At 40.1% G+C, this 21,767-nt stretch overlaps 1 protein-coding gene across 2 annotated transcripts in view; it reads right to left on the bottom strand.

Moving 5' to 3' along the window:
- Positions 1-21,767, bottom strand: part of FAM210A (family with sequence similarity 210 member A) — a 59,158-nt gene that overhangs the window by 15,913 nt on the left and 21,478 nt on the right. Inside the window, exon 2 of one of the 2 annotated variants that reach the window (XM_063653351.1) lies at positions 4,396-4,531. The exons of the other annotated variant lie outside the window; for it this stretch is intronic. The gene's annotated coding sequence lies outside the window, so the exon portion shown is untranslated. The remainder of the gene's footprint in view (positions 1-4,395; positions 4,532-21,767) is intronic. 2 annotated transcript variants of the gene reach the window in all.

Below are 21,767 nucleotides of genomic sequence, written 5' to 3'. Positions count from 1 at the left end.
GATGTCTCACTATTTGATCTGGCATCAGCATAGAACAAAGATTTACAAGACAGTGAGACACAGTGGTTTCAGCTTGTGGTTCCAGCTACTCGGGAGGCTGAGATGGGAGGACACTTGAGCCCAGGTATTTGAGGCTGTAGTGCATTTGTGAACAGCTACTCCGCTCCAGCCTGGACAATACAGCAAGATTGCAAGCCTTTTTTTTTTTTTTTTTAAAGAATTATAGAGACTTCCAGATAATTACTTAGCCTCTCTAGACAAAGGTTTTCCCAGTGGTAAATGTAATTATAGTAGCCATTACCATATAGTCAATCAGTCCCCTTCCTTCAACATCACGTGGTACCACACATGCCTTCCCACTCCCAACGCCAGCTCTACCTTACTACTAACATGTTGAGAACAGACAATTTAACTATACCCTAAATAACAGACAGTGAGATCTGAATTAGCACCCCTATAAGTGAGCACTCCAATAAATATAGATACTCCATGTTACACGAATATTCTTTATCTGGTGTACAAAGTTGGCTGGCAAAACAAAAACTGTCATCATATAAAAACATTCATTAGTAATTATCCACCTATAAAAATGAATCCCCTGACTCATCCCTCCCGAATGAATAATTAACATCAGCTCCTAACAGACTCTCACAGATAATCCAACAACAGTACAAATGAGTTGATAATGGAAACTGCAAATCTTGCAAAATAAACAGGCTCCCAAGAAGTCTTTTAAAAAGTGATACTGGGCTGGGAGCGGTGGCTCATGCCTGTAATCTCAGTACTTTGGGATGCCGAGGCAGGCACATCACCTGGTGAGGAGTTCGAGACCAGTCTGGCCAACATGGTGAAACCCCATCTCTCCTAAATATACAAAAAAAAATTAGCTGGGCATGGTGGTGCACGCCTGTAATCCCAGCTATTTGGGAGGCTGAGGCAGGAGAATCATTTGAACCCCAGAGGCAGAGGTTGCAGTGAGCCGAGGTCGTGCCACTGCACTCCAGCCTGGGCAACAGAGTGAGACTTGTCTCAAAAAAAAAAGAAAAAAAAAAAGTGATACTGGAGATTAATTTCAGACAAAGCAGACTGCAAACATTCTTTGATTGTAAGAGTTAAAGAGGGGCATTGTATAATAACAAGAATGAAAAGAAGATATAACAATCCTAAACATGTATATACCTAACAAGAGAGAATCAAAATAAATGAGGTGAAAACTGACAGAACAGAAAGGAGGAAAGAAATCCACTCTTAGAGACATCAATACTCTGGTCAACAACCTTGATAAACCCAGCAGGCAGAATGTCTGTAAGGATAGAGTTAAACTAAACAACAATGTTAATCAGTTTGATCTAATTGACATTTATAGAATACTCCATTCAACAACAGCAGAATACACATTCCACTCAAGTTCACATGGAACATTCAACAAGCAGACCCCATGCTGGGCCATTAAATATACTGTAACAAATTCTAAAAAATGAAAATCATGCAAAGTTATGTTCTCAAACTACAAGAGATACTAGAAACCATTAACATAAAGATAGCTGGGAACTCCCCCCACCCCCAATTATGTGGAATTTAAACAACATACTTCTAAAAAAAAAATCTTCAAACTTCTAAAAAGAAATTTAAAAATATTTTGAAGTAATTGAAAACAAAAATACAACTTAACAAAATCTGTGGGATACAGCAAAGCAGTGCTTTGAGGACTAAACTTTGACCTTTTTCCTCTTGCCCAAATTCCTATCTAAGGGGTCTGGGGAGTCACACCCTGCAAACCATGAAATTCCATCAGAGGGGTTTTATTTAACCCTATATAAATGGCTACTTTTCAACTTGACTCTGGCATAACATCACATGACAGATAGAGAACGAAATCAAAATATTTTACCCCAAAACATGTTTCTTTGCCATATTTTGAAATGACCCTGCAAAGCCATTTTTTTTTTTTTTTTGGTGGAGAAAAACTGTATTTGTAAAGACTCTATTAACATAATCAGATCCCTGCTTCCAGGTCCTCTCAATCCTGAAGCGGTTAACTGAGAGTCTAGCACCTTTTAAAGGTCCGAATAGGAAACATTTGCCATCTATTGTCTCTAAGGGTGGCCACCTTTGAGACTTCATCTATGTATTAAGAACCTTGGTATCCACAACCCCTTATCTTAATTCAGACACTCTTTTCTATTGATTCCAGGTCTTTAGATAATAACTCTTCCAACCAATTGCCAATCAGAAAATCTTTTAATCCAGTTATGACCCATATGCCCCCACTTTGAATTGTCCTGCTTTTCTAGGTGGAACCAATGTCTGTGTATACCCTACATATACTGACTGATGTCTTATGCCTCCCTAAAACGTTTAAAGCCAAGCTGTAACCAAACCACCTTAGGCACTTGTTCTCAGAACTTCTTGAGACTGCCTCAGACCTTGGTCACTCATTTGGTTCAAAATAAACCTCCTTAAACATTTCACAGAGTTTGACTCTTTCATCATCAGCTTACAGGAGGAATGCACATATTAAAAAACAAGTAAGATCTAAACTCAATAAGCTAAGTTACCTCCTTAAGAAACTAGAAAAGAGGAGCAAGCAGAAAGAAACAATAAAAATCAGAGCAGAAAGCAACGAACATGAGGAAAAGAAATCAAAAAATATCAACAAAACCAAAACCTAGTTCTTTGGGGAAAAAATGAATAAAATTCATAAATCTCTAGCCAAGATAAACTAAGAGAGAAAACAAATGAGCAATATTAGAAATAAAAGAGGAGTCATAACAACTGATCCCACGGATATTAAAAAAGCAATAAAGGAATACTATGAATAACTTTAACTCTATGCCTGTGAGAAAAGATCTTATCTGAGGAATGCAAGTCTTTTTAACTATCAGGCCCAAAGAGACATTAAAATGAGACCGAAATCACGCCCTACCTCCCCTCACCAACCCACCTCCTCTGAGCTGTGTATTCACCTCTTGAAACTGCTTGTTATTGCCATAAGTAACTATGAATTAACCTAATAATGCTATAATTCACAATCTATAGCTTAACAACATATAGCCAATAACTGAATGCTACGTCTGTAAACCAGTGAGAATTCCTGACAAACAACTCTTTATTAGTTCATTCCCTGTCCCCCACAATTTTGCCTTTAAAAATCCACTTACTTATAACTGCTGCTAGTAAGTGTGTATATTCAGGGCAACTTGAGTCTATGCTCCTGGGTTGCAATCCTCAGGCTTTGCCCAAATAAACTCTTTACTTACAATAATTTTGCTTCAGCTTGTTTCAGGTTGACACCCACAAATTTGATAACTTAGATGAAATGGACCAAGTCTTCAAAAATACAAACTGCCAAAACCCACACAAGGAGAAATAAAAGACTTTAATAACCCTATATTCATTATTCATTAAAAAAATGGAATAAAAAATTAATATCCTTTCCAAAAACAAACAAACAAAAAAAGAACCCAGGCTCAGATTGACTAGTGAATTCTACCAAACATTTAAGGAAAAAATAATACAATTCAGAAAACAGAGGCAGAGAAGACTTACTAACTCATTCCATGAGGCCAAAAGTGGCCCTAATACCAAAACCAGCTACATATAATCCAAGAAAGGAAAACTACAGACTAATACTTCTTATAAACATAGAAAGTAAAAATCCTCAACAAAATATTAGCAAGTCAAATCCAACAATGTCTAAAAACTATCATACACCCAGACCCAGTAGGATTTAATCCAGATATGCAAAGGTATATCTAAGAATCAATTTAAAGGTATATTTAAGAATCAACTGAGAATAAAAATGAAATAGTAATCTCCCAACTGACTGAATGAACCTCTCTTGGCCAAGGGGACCCTGGTGAAACCTTGGAAGCTGAGTTCAGGTCACACGCCTGTTACAAGTAGTTAGACAGGTATGGGGGGGGGAGGAGAGGGCTCTTTCCCACCCACTAGAGATGTCCGGTGATGGTTCAGCAATTATCACACTACCTTTCTAAAAGTGATAAATTGGCAGCAGGGGCCAGAGAGAGGCCATTTCCTGATGGCCCACACCTGTTACACTAAAGTGTTAATTGAATGAAGGCACCAGGGAGAAGCAAAAAGGGCTTCCAATAAAATCTCAGGTATTGGACGAGTGAGCTGGACACATGCATTAAGAGACAAAATGGCAGAGTAAGACCTTCTAGGGGCACTCCACAGGAAAAGGGAAGAAAGCCTCAGATGGACGTGCATACAACTTCCTAAACACACTGCTCGTGCTCACTTCCCAAGTGTAAGGAGGGCACTGTACATGCAGGTAGCCCACCCTAAGGAGAATCATGGGAAAAGTGTGCAAGACACTGGAAGCGGGTCAGCCTATAAAGTCCTAGGATCACGGTTAAACACTGCACTTACCCTTCACATGCCCGCTTGGGTCTTTCCCAAGCATACTTTCTTGTTCTAAAGCTTTTTTGAAAAATCTTCCACTACTTCTCTGAAACTTGCCTCGGGCTCTTTTTCTTCCTTATGCCCATCAGTCAAATTCTTTCTTCTGAGGAGACAAGAAATGAGATTGCTGCAGACCCATATGAATTGGTCACTGGTAACTTTTGGATACCTTCCACCAGTAACACACCCTTCAATATACCCCATCTCACTAACCTCCATTAGGCTTTCTTCCCTAGGAGATAAACAGAAACCGGCTCTCCAAGACTCCACACTGATAATGTCCATTACTAGCTTATCTTCCCGTGTACAGAATAAAGACAAGATGAGATTAATTATTCTGACATAATGATAGGGACAGGAGGCAGAGAAATTCTAGGCAGACAGGGACAGGTCCCTGGCAAAACCCCACCTTTGAGCAGGAAGCCTGAAACCCACAGTCCAAAGTGAGAACTTCCAAACGTGTGTGCCCGCTCTCTCCCAATTTGTTCTTTCTGAATGTCTTTTTACCAATCGAATGTTGTCTTTTCCAAAACTACCTACAGCTCGGCCCCATCCTGTGCCTACAAAGACCCCAGACTCAGCTGACAGAGGGGAGAAGTGGCTGGGCGTCAGGAAAAAACAGCTGGACATCAAGAGAGGCACCTTGACTTCAGAGACGATGGCTGGATGAGGCAGAGAGGCAACTTAATTTCAGGGGAGAGCAACCTGCCCTTCTCAGCCCCTTTCCAGTTCCTCTCCCCACTGAAAGCGGCTTTCATCACTCAATAAAATTCTCCATATTCATCATCCTTCAATCGTCTGCATGACCTCATTCCTCTTGGGCACTGGACAAGAATTCAGGAGGTGCCAAGTGTGGGTGCCCAAAAAGGTTGTCACTCTGGCTCTTTGCCCTCACTGGCGGAGAGCAGCCACCCCACGTGATGAGCCAAAGGGTCCACTGAGCGGATAACGCTGCTGTCTGTAGATGGTGGAGCTAAGGCAGCACTGTATCACAGCCTCTGGGGCCTTGGGGTCGCAGGCACCCCCACCTAGATGCTGCCACAAGGCCTGCACAGAGTTCGCTCCAGCTGGTGCTAAAGCAGCTGGTTCCTGCACTCACTTGCCTGTGTGCTTTCTCCTGTGATGGATGGAGCACAGCAGACCTGAGTGAGCAGAGTTTGCTCCTGTTGGCACCAAAGTGGCTGGCCAGTTCCCATGCTCATTTGCTCACATGCTCCCTCCTGTGAGGGGTTGAGTGGGGCAGGTTGAGTAAACAGGGCATCCCTGGCGCAAGTCCTGTGAAGCGGTCAAGAAAATATCCTGCATCACTTCCTTCATCCCTCCCTGAGGCATCTGCTTCCTCTGTTCTCTTTTCCTTCAAAGGTTCACCTTATCTTGTGTAAAACGTACATTTACCGGGCACTAACTAAAACCTCACAAATATGCAAGTATTCCTGTGACTAAACCTCCTGAGAACCAAAATATCAGCCACAGATGTGTCTGTAACTTGTGTTTTTCCCGGGCACACCTTCGAGATGGCCCAATAAGCCTCCACTGACTGTGACACCTACCTCAGTCACTCATTTTGGTTATCACAATCAATGTAACCCACCATATCAACAGGCTAAAGAAATCATATGATCATATGAATTGGTGGGGCAGCAAAAGCCTGACAAAATCTAACATCTATTCCCAACACCTATTCATGATTAAAAACAAATTTCTCAGCAAACTTGGAGAGGAACTTCTTCAACCTGATAAAGAACATGTACAACAAACCTATTGCTAAACTCATCCATACTTAACGGTGGGAGGCTGGACACTTGCCCCCGTGGCTGGGAACAAGGCAAAGATGGCAGACAACCTCTACTGCCACCGTGATTCAACATCATACTGCAAGTCCCAGCTAGTGCAACAAGGCAAGAAAAAAAATTTAAAAAGTATACCAATTGGAAAAGAAGATGTAAAACTTTTTATTGCATATGGTATGACTGTGTTTGTAGACTATCCAAAAGAATCTATTAAAAGACTCCTAGAAGTAATTAATTGGTTGTGGTTCCAAGATGGCCGAATAGGAAGAGCTCCAGTCTGCAGCTCCCAGCATGAGTGATGCAGAAGACGGGTGATTTCTGCATTTCCAACTGAGGTACCGGGTTCATCTCACTGGGGCTTGTCAGACAGTGGGTGCAGCCCATGGAGCAGGGGAGGGCATCACCTCACCTGGGAAGCGCAAGGGGTCAGGGAATTCCCTTTCTAGCAAAGGGAAGCTGTGACAGACAGTACCTGGAAAATCAGGACTCTCCCACCCTAATACTGCGCTTTTCCAACGGCCTTAGCAAACAGCAAACCAGATTATATCCCGTGCCTGTCTCAGAGGGTCGCACCCCCATGGAGCCTTGCTCACTGCTAGCACAGCAGTCTGAGATCAAACTGCAAGGTGGCAGCGAGGCTGGGGGAGGGGCATCCGCCATTGCTGAGGCTTGAGTAGGTAAACAAAGCAGCAGGGAAGCTCGAACTGGGTGCAGCTCATCGCAGCTCAAGGAGGCCTGACTGCCTCTGCAGATGCCACCTCTGCAGTCAGGGCATAGCCGAACAAAAGGCAGCAGAAACTTCTGCAGACTTAAACGTCCCTGTCTGACAGCTTTGAAGAGAGTAGTGGTTCTCCCAGCACGGAGTCTGAGATCTGAGAACAGACAGTCTGCCTTCTCAAGTGGGTCCCTGATCCCCGAGTAGCCTAACTGGGAGACACCTCCCAGTAGGGGCTGACTGACACCTCATACAGACGGGTGCCCCTCTGAGACAAAGCTTCCAGAGGGAGGATCAGGCAGCAACATCTGCCATTCTGCAATATTTGCTGTTCTGCAGCCTCTGCGGGTAGATACCCAGGCAAATAGGGTCTGGAGTGGACCTCCAGCAAACTCCAACAGACCTGCAGCTGAGGGTTCTGACTGTTGGAAGGAAAACTAACAAACAGAAAGGACATCCACACCAAAACCCCATCTGTACATCACCATCATCAAGACCAAAGGTAGATAAAACAACAAAGAAGGGGACAAACCAGAGCAGAAAAGCTGAAAATACTAATCAGAGCACCTCTTCTCCTCCAAAGGAACACAGCTCCTCACCAGCAACAGGACAAAGCTGGACGGAGAATGACTTTGACAAGTTGAGAGAAGAAGGCTTCAGATGATTGGTAATCACAAACTTCTCCAAGCTAAAGGGGGATGTTCGAACCCATCGCAAAGAAGCTAAAAACCTTGAAAAAAGATTAGACAAATGGCTAACTAGAATAAACAGTGTAGAGAAGTCCTTAAATGACCTGATGGCGCTGAAAACCATAGCACGAGAACTACGTGACACGTGCACAAGCTTCAGTAGCCAATTTGATCAAGTGGAAGAAAGGGTATCAGTGATTGAAGATCAAATGAATGAAATGAAGCAAGAAGAGAAGTTTAGAGAAAAAAGAATAAAAAGAAATGAAGAAATCCTCCAAGAAATATGGAACTATGTGAAAAGACCAAATCTAAGTCTGATTGGTGTACCTGAAAGTGATGGGGAGAATGAAACCAAGTGGGAAAACATTCTTCAGGATATTGTCGAGAACTTCCCCAACCTAGCAAGGCAGGCCAACATTCAAATTCAGGAAATACAGAGAATGCCACAAAGATACTCCACAAGAAGAGCAACTCCAAGACACATAATTGTCAGATTCACTAAAGTTGAAATGAAGGAAAAAATGTTAAGGGCAGCCAGAGAGAAAGGTCGGGTTACCCACAAAGGGAAGCCCATCAGACTAAGAGCTGATCTCTTGGCAGAAACTCTACAAGCCAGAAGAGAATGGGGGTCAATATTCAACATTCTTAAAAGGATTTTCAAACCATAATTTCATATCCAGCCAAACTAAGCTTCATAAGTGAAGGAGAAATAAAATCCTTTACAGACAAACAAATGCTGAGAGATTTTGTCACCACCAGGCCTGCCTTACAAGAGCTCCTGAAGGAGGCACTAAACATGGAAAGGAACAACTGGTACCAGCTACTGCAAAAACACGCCAAATTGTAAAGACCATCAATGCTATGAGGAAACAGCATCAACTAATGAGCAAAATAACCAGTTAACATCATAATGACAGGATCAAATTCACACATAACAATATTAACCTTAAATGTAAATGGGCTAAATGCCCCAATTAAAAGACACAGACTGGCAAATTGGATAAAGAGTCAAGACCCATCAGTATGCTGTATTCAGGAGACCCATCTCACATGCAGAGACACACATAGACTGAAAATAAAGGGATGGAGGAAGATATACCAAGCAAATTGAAAACAAAAAAAAGCAGGGATTGCAATGCTAGTCTCTGATTGACTTTAAACCAACAAAGATCAAAACAGACAAAGAAGGCCATTACATAATGGTAAAGGGATCAATGCAACAAGAAGAGCTAACTATCCTAAATATATAAGCACCCAATACAGGAGCACTCAGATTCATAAAGCAAGTTCTTAGAGACCTTCAAAGAGACTTAGACTCCCACACAATAATAATGGAAGATTTTAGCACCCCATTGTCAATATTAGACAGCTCAATGAGACAGAAAATTAACAAAGATATTCAGGACTTGAACTCAGCTCTGGACCAAGTGGACATAAGAGACATCTACAGAACTCTCCACCCCAAATCAACAGAATATACATTCTTCTCAGCACCTCATTGCACTTATTCTAAAATTGACCACATAGTTGGAAGTAAAGCACTCCTCAGCAAATGTAAAAGAACAGAAATCATAACAAACTGTCTCTCAGACCACACTGCAATCAAACTAGAACTCAGGATTAAGAAACTGACTCAAAACCACTCAACTACATGGACAGCTTGCTCCTGAATGACTACTGGGTACATAACTAAATGAAGGCAGAAATAAAGATGTTCTTTGAAACCAATGAGAACAAAGACACAAAATACCAGAATCTCTGGGACACATTTAAATCAGTGTGTAGAGGGAAATTTATACACTAAATGCCCACAAGAGAAAGCAGGAAAGATCTAAAATTGACAACCTAACATCACAATTAAAATAAAATTAAATTAAAATAACATCACAATTAAAACCCTTCAAAAAATCAATGAATCCAGGAGGTGGTTTTTTGGAAAGATCAACAAAATTGATAGACTGCTAGCAAGACTAATAAAGAAGAAAAGAGAGAAGAATCAAATAGACGCAATAAAACATGATAAAGGGGATATCACCACTGATCCCACAGAAATACAAACTATCATCAGAGAATACTATAAACACCTCTACACAAATAAACTAGAAAATCTAGAAGAAATGGATACATTCCTGGACACATACACCCTCCCAAGACTAAACCAGGAAGACACTGAATCCCTGAATAGACCAATAACAGGCTCTGAAATTGAGGCAACAATAGCCCACCAACCAAAAAAAGTCCAGGACCAGATGGATTCACAGCCGAATTCTACCAGAGGTACAAAGAGGAACTGGTACCATTCCTTCCGAAACTATTCCAATCTACAGAAAAAGAGGGAATCCTTCCTAATTCATTTTATGAGGCCAACATCATCCTGATACCAAAGCCTGCCAGAGACACAACAAAAAAAGAGAATTTTAGACCGATATCCCTGATGAACATCGATGGAAAAATCCTCAATAAAATACTGGCAAACTGAATCCAGCAGCACATCAAACAGCTTATCCACCACAATCAAGTTGGCTTCATCCCTGGGATGCAAGGCTGGTTCAACATACACAAATCAATAAACATAATCCATCATATAAACAGAACCAAAGACAGAAACCACATGATTATCTCAATAGATGCAGGAAAAGGCCTTCGACAAAATTCAACAGCCCTTTATGCTAAAAACTCTCAATGAACTAGGTATTGATGGGCTGTTTCTCAAAATAATAAGAGCTATTTATGACAAACCCACAGCCAATATCATACTGAATGAGCAAAAACTGGAAGCAATCCCTTTGAAAACTGGCACAAGACAGGGATGCCCTCTCTCACCACTCCTATTCAACATAGTGTTGGAAGTTCTGGCCAGGGCAGTCAGGCAAGAGAAATAAAAAAAGGGTATTCAATTAGGAAAAGAGGAAGTCAAATTCTCCCTGTTTGCAGATGACATGATTGTAGATTTAGAAAACCCCATGGTCTCAGCCCAAAATCTCCTTAAGCTGATAAGCAACTTCAGCAGGATACAAAATCAGTATGCAAAAATCACAAGCATTCCTATACACCAATAACAGACAAACAGAATGCCAAATCATGAGTGAACTCCCATTCAAAATTGCTTCAAAGAGAATAAAATGCCTAGGAATCCAACTTACAAGGGATGTGAAGGACCTCTTCAAGGAGAACTACAAACCACTGCTCAAGGAAATAAAAGAGGACACAAACAAATGGAAGAACATTCCATGCTTATGGATAGAAAGAATCAATATTGTGAAAATGGCCATACTGCCCAAGGTAATTTAGAGATTCAATGCCATCCCCATCAAGCTACCAATGACTTTCTTCACAGAATTGGAAAAAACTACTTTAAAGTTCATATGGAACCAAAAAAGAGCCCGCATTGCCAAGACAATCCTAAGCCAAAAGAACAAAGCTGGAGGCATCCTGCTACCTGACTTCAAACTATACTACAAGGCTATAGTAACCAAAACAGCATGGTACTGGTACCAAAACAGAGATATAGACCAATGGAACAGAATAGAGCCCTTGGAAATAATACCACACATTTACAACCACCTGATCTTTGACAAACCTGACAAAAACTAGAAATGGGGAAAGGATTCCCTATTTAAGAAATGGTGCTGGGAAAACTGGCTAGCCATATGTAGAAAGCTGAAACTGGATCCCTTCCTTACACCTTATACAAAAATTAATTCAAGATGGATTAAAGATTTAAACGTTAGACCTAAAACCATAAAAACCCTAGAAGAAAACCTAGGCAATGCCATTCAGGCCAGAGGCATGGGCAAGGACTTCATGACTAAAACACCAAAAGCAATGGCAACAAAAGCCAAAATTGACAAATGGGATCTAATTAAACTAAAGAGCTTCTGCAGAGCAAAAGAAACTACCATCAGAGTGAACAGGCAACCTACAGAATGGGAGAAAACGTTTACAATCTACCCATCTGACAAAGGGCTAATATCCAGAATCTACAAAGAACTTAAACAAATTTACAAGAAAAAATCAACCCCATCAAAAAGTGGGCAAAGGATATGAAAAGACACTTCTCAAAAGAAGACATTTATGCAGCCAACAGACACATGAAACAATGCTCATCATCACTGGCCATCAGAGAAATGCAAATCAAAACCACAATGAGACACCATCTCATGCCAGTTAGAATGGCGATCATTAAAAAGTCAGGAAACAACAGATGCTGGAGAGGATGTGGAGAAATAGGAACACTTTTACACTGTTGGTGGGACTGTAAACTAGTTCAACCATTGTGGAAGTCAGCGTGGCGATTCCTCAAGGATCTAGGACCAGAAATACCATTTGACCCAGCCATCCCATTACTGGGCATATACGCAAAGGATTATAAATCATACTGCTATAAAGACACATGCACACGTATGTTTATTGTGGCACTATTCACAATAGCAAAGACTTGGGACCAACCCAAATGTCCAACAATGATAGACTGGATTAAGAAAGGAATACTATGCAGCCATAAAAAAGGATGAGTTAATGTCCTTTGTAGGGACATGGATGAAGCTGGAAACCATCATTCTGAGTAAACTATTGCAAGGACAGAAAACCAAACACCGCATATTCTCACTCATAGGTGGAAACTGAACAATGAGAACACTTGGACACAGGGTAGGGAACATCACACACCGGGTCCTGTGGTGGGTGGGGGGAGGGGGAAGGATAGCATTAGGAGATATACCTAATGTAAATGATGAGTTAATGCGTGCAGCACACCAACATGGCACATGTATAAATATATAACAAACCGGTACGTTGTGCACATGTACCCTAGAACTTAAAGTATATATTAAAAAAAAGACTCCTGGAACTAATACGCAAGTACAGTGATTTTACAAGATCAAATATATAAAAGTTAACTGTCTTTATAGATACTAGCAATGATACATAAGAATTTGAAGTTAAAAAATACCATTTATATAATAATATACTCTCCCAAAATAGGTGGTATAAACAACATATGTATGAGACCTATATAAGGAAAACCTCAAAACTCTGAAGGAAATCAAAGGTCTAAATAAATGGAGAGATAGTCTACATTCATAGATAGACTCATTATTGTTAAGATAGCAGTTTTTATCAGTATGATCTACAGATTCAACAATAATATCCAAATCAAAATCCTAGCAAACTGTTTCTTGTATCAACAACTTGATTAAAGTTTACATGGAAAGCCAAAATACCCAGAATAGCCAACAAAATACTGGAGAAGAACAAGGATTGACATTTGTCAGCAGACTCACATTATTAGACTTCACCAAAAAGCAGGATCTATGAAAGAAAAAATTGTTAAGTTGGACTTCACTAAAAATAAAAAATCTACAACTCTGAAACACATACTGCTAGGAAAATGAAAAGACAAGTCACTAAGCAGAAAATATTTGTAAAACATTTATATGATAAAGGACTTTTATCCAATACAGTCATGTATCACACAGCTTCAGTTTCAGCCAGTGATGGACAGCATAAAAGATGGTGCCATAAGATAAGAGAGCGGAAAAATTCCTATTGCTTAATGATATCATATTCACGTGTTTGTGGTGATGATGGTGGAGGTAGAAGACAGTGATACTGATGATCCTGCCCCTGGGTAGGCCCAGGGTAATGTGTGTTTGTGCCTTCATTTGTAACAAAAAGTTTAAAAAATAAAATAAAAATAAAAATGTTAATAGGCAAAAGCTTATAAGCATAAAAATAAAGGTAAGCTAAGGTCAATTTGTTACTAAAGAAATTTTTAAAAATAAACTTAGTGTAGTGTAAGTGTACGGTATTTATAAAGTCCACAGTAGTATACAGTTATGTCCTAGGCCTTCATATTCACTCACCGACTGACCCAGAGCAACTTCCAATACTGCAAGCTCCAATTCATGGTAAGTACACTGGTATAGGTGTATCATTTTTTATACTGTATTTTTACTGTAACTTTTCCCCATTTAGGTATGTTTAGACACAAAAATATTTACACGTTACAATTGCTTACAGTATTCAGTACAGTAACGTGCTGTACAGGTTTGTGGCCTAGGAACAATAGGCTGTACCATCTAGGTTTGTGTAAATATACCCTATGATGTTCTCACAATGACAAAATTGCCTAACTATGCATTTCTCAGACTACACCTCTGTTAAGCAACGTGTGACTGTATACAAAGAACTCTTAAAACTCAACAATAAGAAAACAACCCATTTACAAAATGGGAAAAACATCTGAACAGAGCCCTCATTAAGATCTACAGATGACAAAAAAACACAGAAAAAGATGTTCAATGCCACATCATTAGAAAATTGCAAATTAAAAACACTAAGACACTACTACAAACTTATTACAATGCCTAAAATCCAAAAACATTAACACTACCAAATGCTGGTGAGGATGTGAAGCAACAGGAACTCTCACTTATTGCTGGTGGGAATGCAAAATAGTGCAGCCACTTTGGAAGAGAGTTTAACAGGTTCTTAAAAAGATAAACATACTCTTACCATACAATCCAACAATTGGCCAGGCATGCTGGCACACACCTGTAGTCCCAGCTACTGGAGAGGCTGAGGCACAAGAATCACTTGAACCTGGGAGGTGGATGTTGCAGCCTGGGAGGCAGAGTGAGACTCTGTCTCAAAAAAAAAAAAAACCAAAAAAATTCCAACAGTTAAGTTCTATTTACCCACATGAACTGAAAACTTACGCCCCAAAAAACCTGCACATGGATGTTTAAAGCAGCTTTATTCATAATTGCCAAAACTTAGAAGCAGCCAAGATGTCCTTCAATAGATGAATGGATAAACAAATTGCGGCACCTTCATACAAACAGAACATTATTCAGTGATGTGCTATTAAGCCATGAAAACACATAGAGGAACTTTAAATGCATATTGCCAAGTCAAAGAAGCCAGCTTAAAAAGGTTATTCTGGGAAAACACACTTTCTATACTCTCACACAACACCAAAACAGTTTTTGGTCAGCTACAGTGGCTCACATCTGTAATTCCAGCTTAAGAATTAAGCACTGGCCGGGCATGGTGGCTCACGCCTGTAATCCCAGCACTTTGGGAAGCCGAGGCGGGTGGATCACCTGAGGTCAGGATTACCAGCCTGCCCAACATAGTGAAACCCTGTCCTTACTAAAACTACAAAAATTAGCTGCGCGTGATGGTGGGCGCTGCAATCTCAGCTACTCAGGAGGCTGAGGCGGAAGAATTGCTTGAACCCAGGGGGCGGAGGTTGCAGTGAGCCGAGATCACACCACTGCACTCCAGCCTGGGTGACAGAGTGAGACTCCATCTCAAAGAAAAAAAAAAAAAATTAAGAATTCAGATTAAGAATATCTGAATATCCTAGGATCCTGAGAATATCCGAGGATCCTAAGATCAAGATCCTAAAATCAAGAATTAATTCAGAGTAAGAATATCCAAATATCCTAAGATTCATTCCTTTCCACCTCTTTCTTTTTATTTATTGCAGAGACAGGTTAGCCCAAACTGCTTTTGTAAGCCCCCCGCCATTTTGCAGACCTTAGTCAGAGTGAAACATTCCCCAGGGGTTCAGGCCATGAGAAACACCCTGCCTAGCCACCTGACCACAAGGCACAGGAACATTTTTATCATACCCTGTCAGGCAAAGGCCCAACTGAAGGAACATCCCTATCATATCTTACTGGGCAAAGGGCCCAAGGAACATCCTTGGCCAAACCACCAGACCATAGAAACATCTTATCAATATCCTCCAGGGCAGCAACGCATACTGCCCAGACCCCTCCCCCCGATACCTGTAAGTACTCCAGCCTGTAAGCGGCAGTGAGCACTGGCATTAAACTGGCCCCCAACCTCTCAGGTTTATGCCTGCAGTCGCTGTAGAGCCGCCCTCTTTCTGTGTGTGTGTGTCTTTCTTTAACTCTCGTCTTCCCTTCAAATACTAACAACAGGGACTTGCTATGTTGCCCAGGCTGGTCTCAAACTCCTGACCTCACGCAATCCCACTTCAGCCTCCCAAAGTGCTGGGATTACAGGCGTGAGCAACCGCCTGGCCTCAATCTCTTTCTTAATCACACTTTGGCTGCTGTTTTAAATCAAATTCAGTTTGCTGCTTAGAGAAAGTAAAAAGGTGTGCAAGTTTGTTGACAGTACTTTCTGGGTTATTACTTTCCTACTCCCTAAGGCACTGATGGCTCCAATTTAATTTCTACTATATAATCCATCTCCTTCAGCCTATTCTGCTTTGGGGGCTTTCTAATACCACATTTGAACCACATAAACAAGCTGAATTAAGGATGAAGCCACTGCCAAATTCTTAATTTTCAGAAAAAATTAAATTATGCCCCCCTAGTGAATTCCTATGGAAGTTCATTAATAATTCATTAATTTCCAGAGCAGTCTTAAATGTCAAGTGCACCACTTAAAAAAAAATCAATGATTTTTCCAAAATCACTAGATAAATCTATTCATTTATACAAAATATTTATATCTTTGTATCTTTTCAGAGGATCTAAGCCATGGTTATTATCTGTAATGGTGACATAAACCCAGAATCCACAGTTCCCTTGCATCCTTTCCTTTTCACTTCTGACAGGTTGCAGTAAGAACGGAGGCTTTGCCATCAGAAAGACCTGAGTGCTAACATTTTCTTAGCCTTCTCCTTATCAGTAAAATTAAGTTACCCTTTTATCGCATGGTATTTATGAGATAAATGAGTTGGTTAAGTGTCTAGCACTTACTATGCTTTACCAATAATTATTAGTTCTAGCTCTCTTCTTCATCTTCTCATCTATGACCTGGTCAAACCAAGCTCATGTTCTTCCTTCATCTAAACTTTTGCCATTATTTAATTTGGGTGACCATGCAAAATCCTATGCTAAGGGTAAAAAAAACTCTTTTTCTCTCTCTACTCTCACACTCAATGTAGAATACCTCTACAACTAAATGTGAAGGAGTTTTCTCCACACATCAAGCAATACTCCAGAGGACACCAACTGGGTACCCTGTAATTCAATTTAATTCTAACAGTCTTATTTGAGTTAAGAGTCAGAATCCACAGATCAAGGGCTCAGTCCCACAAGACTACTCCTACTCCCCACTTCAGATGCAAATCACAAGTAGTAAGTTGTTACCCATACTTCTCAACAGGCTATACATTCAAGTTCCCACCTTGGGTTCAATTAATTTGATAAACCTTCCATTGGAGAAACTAACAAGACTTACAAGCCAGATTTTAGGCAGAGTTATAGTTAGGCCCTGACCAGGATGCATGCACTGGTGCACTCTGGCCCACTTCCCTGTAGCTGCTGAGAGTCACATAGCATGCTGAACCACCTGCTCCCCACTGTTCCTATAGACAGAATCTCCGACACCGGACCTTTTAACCTAAGAATTGGTTAAGGTGTTTTCCAGATCCTGAATTCCAGCAAAACAGCTGACACCAAACTGTCTGAAGACCCCCACCAAGGAACTAACTCAGCAAAGGAATGTAGTTTCTTCATCTCCCTGTCACCAGACTTTACCTCTCACTTCTCGATTAATCAGCAATCCCCACACTTTAGCCCATCACTTGTCCAGAATCCTTAAAATCTTCATCTCCAAACCTCTCGGGAAGGCAGATTTGAAGTTCTTAAACTAAATATGGCCTAAGAAGGACTCCATACTTCTATATTTGAGTCCTTGTGGACGAACTGTAACCTAGCTTAAGAGGCAGACAAGATTGAAAATCAAACTTAGGAGTATGCACCTGTACAACAGCTGAGTCTTGACCAATTCCAGTGGCCAGCCATTCTTCAACCACTCATAGACTGCTAAGTGTTCGAATAAGGCAAATGCCAACCTGTAGCCAATCCAGCTGTTTCTATACCTTGCTTCTGATTTCCATATATCATTTCCCTTTTTTTGTCTATACATCTTCCACCACGTGGCTGCATGGGAGTCTCTCTGAATCTGCTTTGAGCCTGGGGGCTGCCTGATTTGCAAATCATTCATTGCTCAATTAAACGCCTTTAAATGTAATCCAGCCTAAGTTTTTAACAGATGGTGTCAGAAGTGGGATCCCAAATAGAGCTTCTAATGATCCCCAGGAGCACTGAATGAACAAGCAAGGTACCTGCTGGACCCACTTGTGTCCTTTGATCTCTCAGAGCAGCTGGGGATCACGGTAAGTTCTCTCTCAGATTTCGGAGCTCTACAGATTTGTGTTTTGAGCTCTCGAGTTTCTCTGAGCAAATTTCTGGTCCAAACTGGGTTTGGAAATCGCAACAGAAATCAAAGTGGGTTCAGGATCTGATTAGATGTGGTAATTAACTGGTTTGGATCCAGTTAGAGGCCTCTTACATCCGACTGGGTCAGAAAGAAACTGGTAGTAAATGGTAATATTGCAGGGGGTGTAAAATTTGGCTTTTAAAAATTTGCGAGGATTTTTGTGTTCTACCCCTTTGTTTCATTTTTCTTCTGTGTTTAGGTAGGGGAAAAAAAAAATCATTGGCTAAGTTAATCAAGGGAACCCGAGACTAAAGCCAACATTTTAGGCAAAAATAGGATCCTTAATTTCCGGAAATCTAAGTTCCTTCCAGCTTATATATTAGGCACAGAAAGCAGCAAAGTCTTACAGAATGGCAAAATCTTACTAAAGCTAACTTACAGTAGAATGTTCTGAATAAACCACAATGCATTGAAGTGCATTTAAAAATGAGGGCTCTCAGAAATTAAATCTACTAACCTTTTAGCTTAGTTATTATCCAGATCCAAAAGAAATAGACTGCAGTACCAATTGGCTGACTCTGGATAAGTTACGGGGTACATTTCACTTGAGTAAAGGATGGAACTGGATTAGAGGCCCTCCCATCAGTAAAGTCTCTCTTGGATAAAAAATGGGTTAAAGATGACAGGGCCCAATCAGGGGCAAATTTGAACCTTGCCAGTTTGATAATTTGGTGCCCCCATGCAGCTGGTTGGGCGGCAACTTGCAAAATCAAGAGACTTTTACCTGTGGTTCCACAAAACAGAAAAAGATGATTTTGCTTTGTGTGGCAGCTTGGCCCCCAGGGCTGTGGTGCAGCCAGCCAGGTCACAGGGCCACTCAGAGGAAGGGAACTCAGAAGCCTGGCATGCCAGCAAAAGGGTAAGACTTTCTTACAAGTCAGACTTCTACCTCTCTCTCCCTGTGCAAACTGGTTGAATGAATGGTAAAAATCACTGTTTATCTCCTGTAAAGTTTTGAGTAATGGGAAAAAAGATTTATGAGGCTAGTCTCAAGCTGTAGCCAATTTGGTATGCTTGCTTTATGTGTCTTCCTGTATCATTCTGTCATAAAGACAGCTAACGTAGAATAGAACACGGGCTTGAAACCCCATAAGCCCGCTGCTCAAGACGGCCCAGCAAGTTGGTCAGTAACGAACTTTGCTGCAGGTCCCTCACACAAACAAAAAAAACTGTACGAGGTCTGCATCGTGTTTTATGTCCTTGGGAGCTTGATCCTGTGACCACATGGCTACACTTACTCTTGGTCTCTGCCTTCCAGGGAACAGGAATTTTAAGGTTCATGTCATAGGTAGCTCTAAAAATCATCCTGAGTAGTTAAAACCCTTTGCAAGCTCAAAATTAACTACTCTAGACTCCTTTTGGAAAGGGCAATGGAGGCTGCCCAGTGCTGTAGCTCAGTAGCTAATGTTTTCTCTTTCATAGTGGCAACCTGGGTCCAATACCTGGCTTAGGGAATGAGTTCTTTCTTGTTTGATATCTGCATAACTGTTACTATTTGTTGATTCTCTTCCTCTCCAGGAACTGTGGAATTCTCCTTTCTAAGAGCACCTGTGAGGTTACTTTTGATAAAGTTTAAATGCCAACAATATCAGCCATTTGGCCTGGCTAAAGTTGGGTAATAGGAAATTTAAAAGGACTTTTAAAAAAAAGAGCACTGTGGTTAAAAGTCAGCTTAATTACAAGCAGATACTCAAGCTCTAACAGCATGGGACCCCTTGGGAAAAACAGGAGGCACCAGAGACCCCATTCTGGGAAAAACTTGTTTTCCTCATGAAATCCCAGGAATTGGAAGAGGATAGATTTCTTTCCAAATCTAAGGCTCTGTACTGTTTTGCATTGCAATATCTAACATTTTTTACTTTTGGGGGTATCTGCAACTACTTCACATTATGAAAGAGCTTTGGTATGTAATAATTAGGTAGGAAATATACTTTTAGGGATGTCTAGTGCCAGCTATGGTGAAATACTGAGCTCTGCACGTTTGGATCAGAGAAGCATGCTCTGGGCAACCTAGGAAGTATGGAGATGTCCCCAACCCCACTGAAAGATAAGACTCCTGTAGGAGATAGGCTAATTACAAATGGGCTGATTGGTTTTGGGTTGCCATACAATTAAATGCACAGTAAAAGCACTGCACTGTCTTTTCCAATAGTATCTCCCTCTTTTGGGGGACCCATAAAAATGGGACCCTTAATTTTGGGGATCTGTTTTTGCCTTCCAGCTGTGTCTGCTTATTAGGCACTAGAAACTGCATGTTTCCCTAGCCAGTTCTTCCAAAGACTCCACCCTAAAGCCAGTAATCCAATTAAGAAACTTAGAAACTATGAAATAAAAAAATCTTACAACTACTTAATTTTTTTCCATCTGTCTGTGTAGTTATATATGTGTTGTGTGTATAGCATTTATGTAAAAAAGCTCTAATTAATTGGCTTAAAGAAAAACAAGCACTTAAACATTTTGAAAGAAAAATAAAAACTGTAGTATCTTTTAGTTCACATAACTTTAGTGATCTTTGGGAAATAAAAACAGCTTGGAAGGTTATTGGTAAAATAAAAACATTTGGTCTAAATTGTGCAGGTCAGATATTAGGTTTCCTAAATGCTTTAAGGTCATAAACCACTTCTTTGACTTTTAAAAAAGAGATTTTATATAAGAACCAATCTTGTATGGTAAATTCTTTTCCCAAAGTAAAATAACTAGTAGTTTAAAAAGAGGCGTGTTTAGGACAAGTCAAAGTCCAAGCATGCCATAGATGGTTTAAGTCATGAAAGAAATTTATGCACCAAAAGTAAAAGCTGCTAAGAGTTACCATAATAACATGTAATTAAAACTACTAAAAAAATAGTTTTACATGCAAGGCGTGTGAGGAAAGTGAAATGTGTTTTTGATAAAAGATTATAAGAAGGCATGGGAGTGTAAGTTTTTGCCTAGAGGTTGAAGGGGTTTTTTAATTAGATAACATAAAACTAAAGGTTTAAGTTGTGTAAGGTTTATAAAAACTAATCTTGTAAAAAGAAATTGTTTGTGAACATATTGACTAAACTTAAAGGGGTGTTATTCAGCATTCCATAAATTAAACCTTGCAATAAAAGCACAATAGGGTTTTCTTAAAGCACTGATCTACTCTTTCACAAAAATTGCAAAGGGTTATATAAGGTTTATAAAAATCTCACCTCATGGTCAAACTGGTTAAGTATAATGTAGTGTTTTAAACCTTTAACATATTTGATAGTCTTCCAAAAATCAAATTTCAGCTTCAAAATTGTCTTTTCTAACTTCTAACTTTGCGATACTACAGAGGGCCCCTGAAGCATCCAAAAGAGAGGTAAGCACAGGATTATTTGACATGTTAAGTTACATGTGAAGAACTGTCAAAATAAAAAAATTATGTTTAACTCTTTCAAGTTATATTTTAGTGAATGTTAATATATATATTCCAAAATTGTATGGGATTTCTAAAATTAACATGTCTGTGTATATGCTATCCATAATTACAGTTATTATGTTGTTATAGACCACAGAAATAACCACATTTCCTTGTCAACTGTGTCTTTAACTGTAACTATTTAAAGTCATTTCCAGTTAATTGCTTAATGCAGTTTCTAAAAACTTCATAAGCATGTAAAATCCTAGAATATGGTGTCTTTTAGGAGATTCATGAAAGGATGGAAAGGACCCTAAAAAGCACTCTTGAATACAGGTTTCTAATAACCTTAGAATCATATCATTTAATCTGGGTAAGAATTGCTGGAACTTTAATAAAAAGACTGACTGGTTCATAAAACTGCTAACCCAAGTAGACAGAAATTAATTGAACACCAAGAAAATACTTTGCCAGATTTTCACGTTAAATCAGCTGGTGCTGAAATTGTT

The sequence above is a fragment of the Pongo pygmaeus genome, chromosome 17 (assembly GCF_028885625.2).
Source record: "Pongo pygmaeus isolate AG05252 chromosome 17, NHGRI_mPonPyg2-v2.0_pri, whole genome shotgun sequence".
NCBI lineage: Eukaryota > Metazoa > Chordata > Mammalia > Primates > Hominidae > Pongo > Pongo pygmaeus.
The sequence above is the reverse complement of the archived record's forward strand: the minus strand, read 5'-3'. Positions and strand labels throughout refer to the sequence as shown.